The sequence below is a fragment of the Hyperoodon ampullatus genome (assembly GCF_949752795.1).
Source record: "Hyperoodon ampullatus genome assembly, chromosome: 2".
In the NCBI taxonomy this organism is placed as follows: Eukaryota; Metazoa; Chordata; class Mammalia; order Artiodactyla; family Ziphiidae; genus Hyperoodon; species Hyperoodon ampullatus.
This window is the reverse complement of record NC_136915.1, coordinates 174,103,611-174,118,122: the sequence shown is the minus strand read 5'-3', so window position 1 is coordinate 174,118,122 and position 14,512 is coordinate 174,103,611.

Below are 14,512 nucleotides of genomic sequence, written 5' to 3'. Positions count from 1 at the left end.
AAGTCTTCCTTGAAGTCTCAATGTGAAAAGCAGAAAAGCAGCTTCTCCCTTGAGAATTCTCAGGGTTTTCTTTGAAGCCATTGAAGTGAAAGCCCTTCATTTTACAGATGAGGAACCTAGGGCCCAGAGGCAAAACGACTGGGTCTGGATCCTACTACTGACCGGGCTGTAGGTCTGCAGTGGACTTGATTTCAGGGTTGGAAACAAAAGTCCCTCCTCCTGTAGTCCTTTAGAGCTTCTCCAGGGCAGGCGTTGGTGGCAGAAGTTGGGGTGGATCACTGCCATTGGACTGATTTTTTTTTTTTTGTGGTACGCGGGCCTCTCACTGTTGTGGCCTCTCCCGTTGTGGAGCACAGGCTCCGGACGCGCAGGCTCAGCGGCCATGGCTCACGGGCCCAGCCGCTCCGTGGCATGTGGGATCTTCCCGGACCAGGGCACGAACCTGCGTCTCTTGCATCGGCAGGCGGACTCGCAACCACTGTGCCACCAGGGAAGCCCTGGACTGACTCTTTTTGGCAGCTACAGGAAGAGGGACCTGGGTGGGTGGAAGGCAGGAGAATGAAGAGAGAGAATCGAACATCTTTTAAAAAGTATATTTGGTTAGTTGGGAGTCAGCTGAGTTCTGTAAAAGGGATTCCACCTTCTGCTCAGTGATTTCAGTGTTGTCTGGCTTCAAGTCAATGGGAGACTTCAAGCCTGTTGGGGGAAATCACTGTGGAGATGACAGATATAGTTTAAATGCTGACTCCTTCACGTAATGGCTGTGTGGTCTTGTGCAGCCTGTACTCTAGGGATAAGCACCCTTGCTTTGCTCAGTGTTGAATGAGAGCTTGTACACAGGCAGGACTGCCTGGGTGTAAAGTGTCCAGGGAGTGGCGGCTGTCTTTATACTCTTAGTAATTGGGCTGCAGTGGGTGAGACTGAGTTTCTAGAAGGCTTTTTCTTAGTAGCTCAGGGCATCTGGGAGAGGCTGGCTGGCCTGGGGAATAATTCCTAAACCAGATTTCTCTGTAGCTACTGCTGGAGCCCTGCCCCAGGGCTAATCTCAGAGTTGCCAGAGGAGGGTTTAACAAAACCACAATAGGATATTTTCATGCAAAGACCAACCCAATAGGTTCAGAGCTTTAGCCCGCCCCCAGGGCTATGAGCCTCCCAGGCTGAAACCCACCCATTTCTGGCCCTCTTGTTGACCCTGACACCTCCCACGGGTGTGAGGCTCAGAGATGGGAGTTGGATTCAGGGATGGAGTAAGGAAGGATATCTGTTGTACGTATCATTTATCATCCCAATACTTGATGGTGTGCTTTTTAGGACCTCAAAATGTTGAATATCCAGAAGCCTTGGCACCAAGGCTTATGTTCTCTTGTTCTGTAGCTGAAGAGTCTGTCTGTGGGGCAAACAAGCTGAAGGGGGGCACTGGGCATCTCCAGTGGGACAGCCTACGTTGTCCTGGCAGCCCCTTCAAGGTTAGGGGTCCCCCCTGGTACTCCAGCCGATGAAAGTGCCTTGTCTTTCTTGATTAGGGTTTTCAGTCTTTTTTTGGGCCATGGACCCCTCTAGCAGTCTAAGGACACCTGTCAGAATAATGTTTTTACACGTATGAAATAACATCCAAAGAAATTTAAGAAAATAAATTATACTGAAACACAGTTACCAAAATATAAAAACAAATTTGTGATACGTGTGCTTCTTTATTAACACATCAAATAACAAGATTCAGTGGCCGGTCTAATAACTACTACATGGTATCATAGTGATGAAACTAAATCGTATTTTGAAATTCTGCGGCAACTGTAAGGTGTTAGGAGCATAACTCTGATTTCTATTGCTGACAGACAAGTCCAAGTACAACTAATATTCATTCCTGTGGTTTGTTTCCTACATTCATAATGGAAGGAAAGGCTAAAATTTCAAGTAGATGCCAGTGAAAATAAAGATGTAAATTGTAAAGATCATAGACCACCTGAATTCTGTCCAAGGCTTCTGTCCTTAATCCTCAGATTAAGAAACACTGGTCTAGATCCAAATCTTCCAGGTCACCTGGTGACTAAGGTAGACGAATTTGTCTCCTTTTACTATGTGTCTTGAGTGAGTCAGGACCCAGCCATGGCACTGGGCTTCTTGTGTGACAGCTGTCTGGGTGCTGGCCAGTGGACACACAACAAGCAACCCCAATGTAATTGAAAATGTTCTTGAAACCACACTTAAAAGAGTAAAAAGAAGGTGAAATTAATTTTAACATTATATTTTATTTAACCCAGTATATCCAAAATACCATATTTCAACATGTAATCTATGTAAAAATTACTCATTTTGCATTTTCTTTTTTTTTGTACAAAGTCTTCATTATCTAGTGTCTATTGCACACGCACAGCACATCTTGATTTGGACTGGGCACATTTCAAGGGCTCAATGGCTACATGGCTAGTGGCTGCCTTATTGGACAGTGCAGGTCAGTACAGTTAGAATTATATTGTGTTTGGGTCAGGCAAGGGCTCCCGTTAAATACTCTCTTTTTACCAAAGTGGGTACTGGGGTCCAGAGAGAGGAAGTGACCTGCCCAAAGTCATGGCTAGTTAACTAGAGAGCCAGGCCTTGGTTAGGCCTTTGTCTAGTGGGGCTTCTGCCTTCATGTTACCCATCAGGAAAGATTATATTTTTCCAGCCCTGGGTTCCAAAGGCCTTGAGTTCTTCAGGAGGGGCCTAAGTGTTGGGAGTGCCCCCTCTGAAAGCCTGTGAAGAGGGCTAGGAAAACAGCCAAAGAGAAAATCCCGGAGGAGTGAAGGGCTCAAGGGGAATTCAGTGATGACAGAAGTGGAGGGTCACCTCACAGCAGGAAGAACGCATGTTGGTTCAGCAATGGATGAAGATAAAATGACCAATTCAGAGTGGAGGGAAATAAAAAGAAAACTGTTGAAAAAGAATATAAGGCAAAATCTTTGAGATGATATTGAATAGATGGGGAGCACAAAAAATCCATTTATCGCACAGAGGTCCAAAGGAGATGATTATGAAATGGAAGTCAGAAATGACTGGTAATGAAAGAAGAAAAGGGGGATATCCCAGAATCTTCTGGTTTTTTTCCTAAATACAGATAAGGGAAGACACCAGGGAATTGTCTTCACCGCAGCTCAGTCACTAGGTAGAGATGCTGCATGCTTGTCCACGGTACTGTCTGCGCGTGTCCAAAGTTGTCTTTCCTGCATGGGGAGCTCTTTGAGAGCATAGAGCATGTCTGGCTACTCTTAGTATCCCCACCCAATGCTTGGCATGGCTTAGTTCTGCCACAGAGCGGGTGTTTGACAAACTTTTGAAAAACAAAGGGGAATAAAGGAATGAGGGCAGAGAGCTCTGCATGCAGTGCAAGATGGGCAGAGTCAGGGAACCTCATCTGGTCTGAGCTTCCACTCTTCCCTTGGGATGTTGGCAAGTCACATCACCTCTCTTGCCAGGCCTCTCCATCTGAGAAATGAGAGACTCCTCTCTGCCCTCCTCAACTTAATGGTTTAGTAGATCATGTGAAAGAACAGCTATAACATGAATTAGAGCAATAAAAGCTGTCATACAAACATAAAATGTGTTATTTATTTTCAGTGGAAAGTGTAACTGGGCCAAAGTGGTATTAAGAAATGATCAAGTTGGACTCAGACCAATGTGTGGTTGAGGAAAATAAGATGTCTGTACATAGCCAGAAAGGAGGTGAGAGCAGATGAAAACAGCAAAGTGGATTAATGGAGTGAAAGCCTGTGTCAGCCACTCGGAGAGCGTGGCTTTGGGGCAGTGTCCGTGAACCTGCAGGAAGCATGAAGACAGTGTTTGTTTCTTTACTTCTGGTCAAAGTGTCAACCTGTCACAGGATCTAACCTTCCCAAAGTCTGAGAAGTAGCTCCACCATACCAAGCATCATTGAAAGAGGCTCTGTCAGTTAGGATTAGGTTCAGTTGCATATAACAACAAAACAAACTAACGAAGCGCCCCAAATAATTGGCTTTAAGCAAGGTAGTTTGTTTTTCTCACAAAAGAAGTCTAGGGACAGGAAGTTCAAGGCAAATATGGTGGTTTCATCATGTTGTCAGGGACTCAGGCCTCTGTTTCTATCATCAGCACTTGGTTTATATTTTCAAGATTACTTTGTGTTCCAAAAAGGCTGCTAGAGCTCCAGTCAACAGGTTTGCATTCCATACAGAAGGAGGAAAAGAAGGACATGGCTTATTCTTGTTAAGAAAGACTTTTCAGAAGTACCACACACTTCTGCTGATATCTCATTGGCCAGAACTTAGCCTATGTCCGTTTTGAATGCTTGAACCAGAGTTACTCCATTTTGATTTTTAAATGATCTTCAATATATCATCATGACCTATGAAAAAGGTATATCTCTCCACTTATTTTGCTCTTTGATTTCTCTCAGCAATACTTTGTAGTTTTCAGTTTACAGATTTTGTACATTTTTTATCAGAGTTTTTCCTATGTATTTCATAATTTTTGGTGCTATTGTAAATAGTATTTTTAAAAATTCTAATTTCCAATTGTCTGTTGCTAGCATATAGAAATACTATGGATTTTTGTGTACTGTTTTTTTATCTTGCAACCTTGCTAAACTTACTTATTAATGTTAATACTATGTTTAGAGTAGTTTCAGGAGTGAGCAGAGATATAACAGTGGTTTAATCTACCATATTTAATGAAAAGTTCTTGAGATTTCTGTATTCACTTTTATCTGTACAGGTTTGGAAATTACACATATTTTTCTTACTTTGGTGATTATCTTTTACAATTGACAGGCATACTTGACTTGAAAAAAATCTCTAATCTCCTACTGAACAATATGAGCTTTAGAAAGTTTTAACTCTGATCACGCAGTCCAGCTTACATGTCAGCATTACTGAATTTTATTTCTACCTCGCTTTTTAATTTTTAATGAAAAATTAAAAATTTTCATTTTTAATATTTATGTATTCATTTTACTGAAGTATAGTTGATTTACAGTGTTTCAGGTATACAGCAAAGTGATTCAGATATATATATATTCTTTTTCAGATTCTTTTCCATTATATTCACCTTGCTTTTATATCCCCTAAGTTAGTTATCATTTATTGTTTTTAAAAACTCACTATTGTTTTATGCTGTCAGTGCTTGTTTTATATTTACCCAGAGCTTTATAATGCCTTTGTTCACTATTTCATTTTGCATTGTTCTTCTTAGTTCCAGATTCAATTCTTTCTCTAAAGTACACTCTTCAATGATACTTTTACAAAGGGTGTTAGTGGTATGCTCTTTGTTGGAAACTGTCTATTTTACTTTCACTTTTGAAAGATAATTTAGCTGTATATTTCCTCTCAACATTTGGAACATATTTTTCTACTGTCTTTTTTTTAAAAAAGACTTCTCTTTGTCTTTGATGTTCTGCAATTTGCCTTGAAGTGTTGAGACGTGGATCTATTTTTATTTATCCTTCTTGTGCTTCCTGACTGGCAAGAGCTATGTGCGTCATATATTCTGGAAAGTTCATAGCTATTATCTTTTCTAATGTGCCTCCTCACCTTTAACCCTCTGGATCTGTAGTTACATGTATTAGGACCCTTTATTCTTTTCTCTAAGTCTCTTACTCTCATTCTGTTTTTTCCTTTTTTAACTACTTTTGCAAAGTTTCTCAGATCTATTTCCTGTTCACGTATTATCTCTTTAGCCATGTTCAGTCTGTTGTCTAAAACTTATCCACTGAGTTTTTAATTTCATTGACCATACTTTTAGCTTTTAGAAAAACTATTTCATCTTATTACAAATCTGCTTGTTGATATTCTACAGTGTCTTGTCCTTATGTTTTCAATTTCTATTCTTGGCCCCTGTAAAAAAATTTTAATTTTCTTATGTACTCAACTATGCATTAAGCAAGACATATTTTGGTATTTTATCTAGAATTTCTATTTCTAAATTGCTATTTTATAGCAAGAGGGTTTTCTGCTTATCTGACTCACAATAGTGAAAAAAATTAAAGTATCCCATTGGTTTCTTTCAAACTTTTTTCTCCAGAAAAAATCTGCTTTGTCTACAGGATCAAGTCTTACTGGGAGTTCTAAAACTTCCATTGTTCTAAGTATGTGAGTGTGCTGGGATGCCTAGGGTGTGGAGTGTGTTACTCCAAGTTAAACTGTAGGCTCTTTAAGTTCAGGAACTGTGAAGTGTGCTTTTCTCGTACCTTCATGTGCTCCTGCACATACTTGTCCACATAATCAGTGCCTAATATTTGGCCATTTACTTGACTTTTGTTTTGGAGCCAGGCACAGTGTTAGCATGAGATGCACACATATTTTTAAAGAGTGTCACGGAAATCTGCCTGAGTTGGTCCTGACCAGAAAAATGGGCTGTAGACTAGGTGTGACTATGCTGCAACCAAATTGGCTTGGGAAACTCGGCTCCATCTGTGGTCTGTTTCTCTTAGAACTGTACACTAGATGGCGAGAGTGAGCCACAGCAAGTCAAGTCCTGCTTTAGCCTTCACAGCTGGAAGGCAGTCAATTCAAAAACATTGAACGCCTGTCATGTGCCAGGAACTGTGCCAAGCCTTCTCTGCCCTCAGGGACCTCATAAATGGCCAATGGCCACTCACGTATAGACACAGCATGTATCTGAGGTGGAATGGTATGTGCACATTCAAGTTCATAGACCCAGGGAGTCTTTTTTTGTTTGTTTGTTTTATTTTTGGCTGTGTTGGGTTTTCGTTGCTGCGCACGGGCTTCCTCTAGTTGCAGCGAGTCTTCGTTGCAGTGCGCGGGCTTCTCACTGTGGTGGCTTCTCCTGTTGCAGAGCACGGGCTCTAGGTGCACAGGCTTCAGTAGTTGTGGCACACGGGCTCAGTAGTTGTGGCTCGCGGGCTCTAGAGTGCAGGCTCAGTAGCTGTGGCGCACGGGCTTAGTTGCTCCGTGGCATGTGGGATCTTTCCGGACCAGGGCTCGAACCCGTGTCCCCTGCTTTGGCAGGCAGATTCTTAACCACTGCGCCACCAGGGAAGCCCGACACAGGGAGTCTTAAGAAGGAGGAACCACTGACCTCTTCCCTGCAGGACTCAGATTGGTCAGTTTATGAGACAGGAGCCTCCAGGAGCGTGTCACCCCTCCCAGTCTCACCCAACTTCTTCTTACAGTCGTTTTGTGTGTATATATCTTATCATTCCCATCAGGTTTTCCTCCTAGGCCTCACTTTGCAGTTGACTAGTTATGTGACCCTGGATTAACTGTTCTCTAAGCCTCAATTTCATTTAGGGATCATAATATCGGTCCTTCCAACCTCCCAGAATGATGTCACATTTAAGTGAAGTATTAAAGGTTAAAATGCTTTGAAAATTCATAAGTGCCATAAACTTAGGAGGCATTAAAATAATTGCTCATATAAATTTCTCTAAAATTCCTTCAGGGAAGGTTAGGCCCACTTGAGCATTTGTTGAATGAATTAGAATGTAAGGACTTCCCTGGTGGTGCAGTGGTTAAGAATCCACCTGCCAATGAAGGGGACATGGGTTCAAGCCCTGATCCAGGAAGATCCCACATGCCGTGGAGCAATGAAGTCCGTGCGCCACAACTACTGAGCCTGTGCTCTACAGCCTTCAAGCCACAACTACTGAGCCCATGTGCCACAACTACTGAAGCCTGCGGGCCCTAGAGCCCATGCTCCGCAACAAGAAAAACCACCGCAATGAGAAACCTGTGCACTGCAATGAAGAGTAGCCCCCGCTCGCCGCAACTAGAGAAAGCCTGTGCGCAGCAATGAAGACCCAACACAGCCAAAAGAAAAAAAATAGAAAAAAAAAAAAAAGAATGTAAGCTCTTCCAGAAAAGGAGGGCCACAGCTGGTTGATGTGTACCAGCTGATTCAGAGCCAAGGAAACAGCAATGTCAGTGAAGTGCTGAGCTGAGCCTCGTGCTCTGATGTTTCCTGGGCCTGATGCAGCCTGACATCCAAGAAGGGAGGTCTCCTGTAGCAGGAGTTCCTGTCTCAGGCTCTGTGGAAGGGGTCTGCCTCAGCCTGAGGAGAGGGGCTCTCTTCCTTCCCCATGCAGGGGCCTTGAGGAAGACAACATCGCGGGGGAAGTAGGACCGTGTGGGTGGAGTGTGACTCTGTCCTAATCCCTGAAACAAGCTCCAAGAGGAAAATCCTCTGTCACTTTTCAGGACAAATGTGATCAAGGAACCTGTGGCTAGGGTGTCTTTTCTATCCCACTCACAGTTGAGGGAAGGGGACCAAGTCCTCTAGTCAACGGGAGACTCCAGGTACCTTCCCATGGTCCATGGAAAGAGGGGAGGGGAGGACAGCCTGGAGACATGTTACCAGGCTATCTTCCTGCCCCATCAAGGAACACCCCTGTGGGGAGTCTTGGATTTCTTTGCCACTAGAGTCTATTTAATTTAATTAATTAATTTAATAAATTTATTTATTTTATTTATTTATTTTTGGCTGTGATGGGTCTTTGCTGTTGTTCACGGGCTTTCTCTAGTTGTGGTGAGCGGGGGCTACTCTTCGTTGCAGTGCGCGGACTTCTCACTGCGGTGGCTTCTCTTGTTGCAGAGCATGGGCTCTAGGCGCATGGGCTTCAGTAGTTGTGGCTCATGGGCTCCGTAGTTGTGGCTCTCAGGCTCTAGAGTACAGGCTCAGTAGTTGTGGCTCACGGACTTAGTTGCTCCGCGGCATGTGGGATCTTCCCAGACCAGGGATCGAACCAGTGTCCCCTTCATTGGCAGGTGGATTCTTAACCACTACGCTACCAGGAAGTCCCCCAGAGTCTATTTTTAAAACAATGTGTTAATAAATTTGATCACAATCACTGTTTTTAAAACTTTAGTTAAAATGAGATTTCCATGCATTTTCGTGTGAATGTGTGTGTGTGTGTGTGTGTGTGTGCGTGTTAGCCATGACATCCTATAGTCACGCCGTCTCCTAAATGCCCCTTCCATTTTCCAATGTGCTAGGCTTAATTCCACCAGGGGGCGTAATTGAAATTTCTCCTAATCATTTCATTCATCAACCATGTACCTAGGCTCTGCTGTGTGTCTGTCGCTGAAATACATTATTTTATTTTAAACCTCACTTGACTTATATGAGGTGGATTATATTACCCCACTTTCCATGAAAGGAGCTGAGGTTTAGGAGAGGTTAAGTAAATTATGCCAAGTCAGCAATGCATGGTGGTGCTGGCATTGGAACCCATGTTTTTCTGATTGCAGAGCTTCAACTCTGTACCTTACACTCTGCTGCCTCCTCTGTGTCCTGCGTCCCAAAGACAGGGTTCTTGCCTCCCAGTCTCCCCCACCTGGAGAGCTTTACAAGTGCTATGCTGCTGTCCACTAAACTAGTTTTCCTGCTCACCTGACCAGGAAATGGTTACCTTGGACACCTGGCCTGGGCCTCATGTTACCGATAACATCCCCATTTGGGACAGTATCGATCACAGCTGCACTTTAAAAGTCCCTCTTCACTGACCTCTCCAACCCCACCCACAGTTCTTTTACTCGGGTCTGTGGCTTGGTCCATCTCCCTTCAGGTGGCTCCTCCCCTGAGCTCACAGTGGCTTAGAGGGGAGGAATATTCCTTCACTAGACTGTTTCCACCCAACAGTCCTCTGGTCAGGATGGCCAGGGAACGGGAGCAGGACCTTGATGGGTGCTGCCTGAGAAAGTCAGGGGTTCATCTTTTCCTGAGTGAAAGGACACAAGAAAAATAAGATTTGTCAAGAGGGGAGTGGACCACAGAATTCTGTATTAAGGATCTGGCTGAAATAGGCTTGAGGGTGAAGCGGGCAGCACATGGGTTAGAGCTTGTGTTACTCAGGGCTTCAGAAGAACCCAAGCTAATCACTATCTCAGCAAAGTTTACGCTTCTTTTTTGTTTTTGTACCAGAACAGAGACTAGGGGGTGAGGTGGGGGAATGGAGGGTGTGTTTTATTGTCCTGTTGACAAACTGGAGTCTTTTTATTTTATTTTGCAGTGACTATATAGATTTTTTTTAATGTTTTTTTATTGTGGTAAAAGTCACATAACATAAAACATACCATTTTAACTATATTCAGCTGCACGGTTCAGTGGCACCAAGTACATTCACACGGTTGTGCAACTCTCACCATCATCCATGTCCCAAATCCTTTACCTTCCTAAACTGAAACTCTCTGCCTTAAACATTAACTCCCCATTTCCCCTCCCCCTACCCCAAGTTTTCTTCACATTTCACAAAATAAAAACTCTTAGCTTTGAGAATATGGTTAAATCTATTCAAGGACACTGCTCAGGGCTATTGATTTGCTCTCTCCTAAAGGACAGACTTGTCATTAAATCATATGTTCTTGAAGAAGGGATGTGGGCAACCTCACTGACCTAAGGTCTAGTGCGTACCCCTGTCACTGAGCCAAGGGAGGGACTCTGGCTTGGATGCAGGCAGCTCCCACACCTGTTTCCAGAGTTCGCTTTAGAGCTGTCACCTGTCTTCCGGTGCCACCAAGGATACTGCAAGGAGAATGGCACAGAATGGGATGTGGTTGAGGAAAACAGTCCTGGCAATGGTGTGCACACCCAGCCAGACTGGGGGACGTCCAACCACCTAGTCCTGTGCCTACTAAAAACCCTGGTCTCAGGAGTCCCGCAGACCTGGGTGCAAATCTCAACGCCAAAAATGAATCTAGGGATTCAGAATTCAGGATAATGCTTACCTTTGGGGAGGAGGGAAAGGAAGAGTTGGGGAAGGGGCCGGAGAGAGAATTTGGAAAGGGTGAGATTCAGTTTCTCGACCTGGCTGGTAGTTACTAGGTGTATTCTCTTTGTGATGATTTATCCATCTGTACACTTAGGATATGTACTCTTTTCTGTATGTGTGTTATACTTCAATAAAAAATTCTAAAATTTAATTTAATTTTTAAATTTTTATTTTATATTGGAGTATAGTTGATTTACAATGTTGTGTTCGTTTCAGGTGTACAGCTAAGTGATTCAGTTATACATATACATATATCAATTCTTTTTCAAATTCTTTTCCTGTTTAGTTTATTACAGAATACTGAGTAGAGTTCCCTGTGCAATCCAGTAGGTCCTTGTTGGTTATCTATTTTAAATATAGCAGTGTGTGTATGTTAATCCCAAACTCCTAATTTATCCCTCCCCCCTACCTTTCCCCTTTGATAACCATAAATTTGTTTTCTAAGTCTGTGAGTCTGTTCCTGTTTTGTAACACTTAGGATTTGTAATCTTTCCTGTATCTGTGTTATACTTCAATAAAAACTTAAAAAAAATTTTTTTTAATTCTTCTTCTTACTAAATAATCTTGGTCAACTCACTTAAGCTCTCAGAGCCTGTTTCCTCACCCCATACGATGCGGCTGTGGTACTGCCTGCCTCCCAAAGTTGGGAGGATCAAGTGAGCAATTGCCTTTAAGCTCTTCATGCACGGCTTGCCTGGCACATTGCTCAGTAAATATTAGTTGTTTCTGCTACAGCTCCTGTTGTTCAGGCCACAGGGACTCCCCCTGCACAGGAGTGCTTTGGGTCCATGCTTCTGCACATCTGCCTGCCTCTGTTTACACATGGTCATCCCCTAGTCCTGTTCAGGGCACACACATTAAAGACCTTCTCCTGGTCCCTTTCACTTACTCTTGGCTTCATCCTTCACTGCTTCTCTTGTGTCCCCCAGCCTCTCTCCCCACCACCAGGCTGAGAGCACAACACTTGTAAATGTGTAGCTTGGTGCCCCAGCCAACACCTGGCAAGAAGGTGCTCAGGAACATGTATTGAAATGAAGCGTCCCCAGCCTCTTGGCGGGACACACAGCGTGGCTCCCTGAATGGGAAGGAATTGACGCGCCTCCCTCAGCGTTCTGCCTTTGTTCCACCATCTTGCATTAAATTGGCACGCGGTGTTTTCACTGCTGGGGAAATGTCATTCGAAAAATACACAGCAAGCATTAGATGGTGCATCTGGCCTGCCATCTCGACGAAAGAGGGGCGGGGAACCAAGGACCGTTCTGTGGCTGGTGCTGAGCCTCTAGCCGGACCTTTTGTGTTGCTCTGATGCCTCCCATGCTGAGGTCCCCGGCTAGGATCAGGATTATAACTGGACTGGACTCTGCATCCATTCTTGCCCTTTATAACCTATTCTCCCCAGAACAGCCGCAGCCATATTTTAAGAATGTAAATCAAATCAAGACACCTACTTGTTCTGTAATCCTCCAGGTTCCAACACATTTAAGAAAAAAAATCCGAAGTCTTTCCTGTGACCAACAAGGCTAAATATTCCCCTCGCTGTCCCCTTCCCGCCCCCAGCCCTAAGACCTCACCTCCTACCACCCTCCTTCTTGCTCTTTTGCAGCCACAATGTCTTACTTGCTAGCCCTTGATCACTGCACTGCTCCAGTCTCGGGAACTTTGCATTGGCCATTCCTTCTGCCTGGAATGCCCTTCCTCTGATACTCACATTCTCTCACTTCATTTGGGTTTTGTTGGATGTGATGCTCAGAGCAGTCATCCTTGTCCCTCTGTCTATCCTTTAACCCTGATTTAATTTTTTTTTTTTTTTTTTTTTTTTGTGGTACGCGGGCCTCTCACTGCTGCGGCCTCTCCGGCCGCGGAGCACAGGCTCCGGACGCGCAGGCCCAGTGGCCATGGCTCACGGGCCCAGCCGCTCCGCGGCATGCAGGATCCTCCCGGACGGGGGCACGAACCCGTGTCCCCTGCATCGGCAGGCAGACTCCCAACCACTGCGCCACCAGGGAAGCCCCTGATTTAATTTTTTCATTGAGATGGTCTATGGCTAGGCCTATATCCACCTACTTACCTTTCCTTCTATAGATAATTCTTTGGGGTCTGTCTCCTCACTAGAATGTATGCTTTTGTGGGCAGGGACTTTGCGTTGCTTCCTGCCATACCCTCAGCCAATTGTCTAGCATACAGACAGGCTCAGTACACATTTGTTGAATAGGTGAATGAATGAAATGAGATAAGGCATGGGAAATCGCCCTGAAAAGTGGAAGCGTTATCCATAGGTTGAGACCATTGTCCAGTGCCTCTGCCTCTAGTGGCAGGAAAGCCTCTCACCTGCTGGCTGGTGGTGAGAGCCTGGGCTTTTGCAATCGATTAACTCAGGTTCAGAACCCAGCTGTGCAATTTACTAGTTGTGTGAGCTTAGGCAAGATTCCTAATCCCTCTGGGCCTTAGTCCCTCTTCTGTAACAGGTAAGAGTCATACCTGCCTCAGGTCTCCTGGGTGATTCTTGGAGATAAAAATGGTACATCCCTTAACCCAGAGTGCCATGCACGAATGCAGGAGGGATATATTAGCCACAAATTGGCCATGAATTCAATCCACATTCTCCAATTCAGCTCTACCAATTAAACTGATTTTATTTTATTATTTTTTTAATTTGTTGGCTGTGCCACACAGCATGTGGGATCTTGGTTCCCCAACAAGGGATTGAACCCACTTCCCCTGCAGCAGAAGCATGGAATCTTAACCACTGGACCACTTGGGAAGTCCCCTAAACTGATTTTAAAAATTCACTCTGCTTCAGTTTTTTCTTTTTTTTTTCTTAACTAGTTCTAGGCTCAGGAAGGGAGGATGGGAATATTATTTATTAACCCCCTAAATGCATGATGTTATTTGACTTTCACAAGAGCTCTAAGAGACAGGCAGGTCTTACTTTCCTCCCCCTTTCTCAGGTGAGTAAACTGAGTCTCAGAGATGATGGGTCCTGAGCAAGCCCACACAGTTAACAAGATCCCGTGTGGAGCTGGGATCACACCTGGGTCATGTAGCTCTGAACCCGAGGCCCCTGCCTCCTCACCATGGGCACGTGTGGGCGTGATGTGATGATCCCACACGCCAGGGGAGGGGACGTGGGGGGACACGATTAGCAAATCCGCTCTGGAGCTGGCAGGAGTGTAGTAGTCAGAGGCCCTGGGTCTGAGGCATAGAAATCCAAGACAGGACTGGGGAGGAGGGAGGTGGGGCTGAGGTGCAGGAGAGTGGCCCCGAGTCAGGAGGAGGGAGGCAGCAGAAAGGGCATCAGGGACCCCTCCCAGACTCCAGCCTGGGCTGGGGAAGAGCCGAGGGAGCCCATCAGCCAGAGCTCTTGCCTAATTAGGAGCCCCAGCTGAGGCTAAGCTGCCTTGCGAGCCCTTCCCACCCAGAGGGAAGAAACGAGAAGCAGCCTTGGTGGGGAGACTTACGTAAGAAATAAGAGCGCTTGGGGAATCAAAAACTTTTCTGGGGGCTTCCCTGGTGGCGCAGTGGTTGAGAGTCCGCCTGCCGATGCAGGGCACACGGGTTCGTGCCTCGGTCCGGGAAGATCCCACGTGCCGCGGAGCGGCTGGGCCCGTGAGCCACGGCCGCTGAGCCTGCGCGTCCGGAGCCTGTGCTCCGCAAGGGGAGAGGCCACAACGGTGAGAGGCCCGCGAACCGCAAAAAAAGAAAAAAAAAAAACTTTTCTGGGTCTAGGAAAGGCCCTGCTTCTCTCTCATACATGTCTGCCTCTCTCCAGTGTGGTAA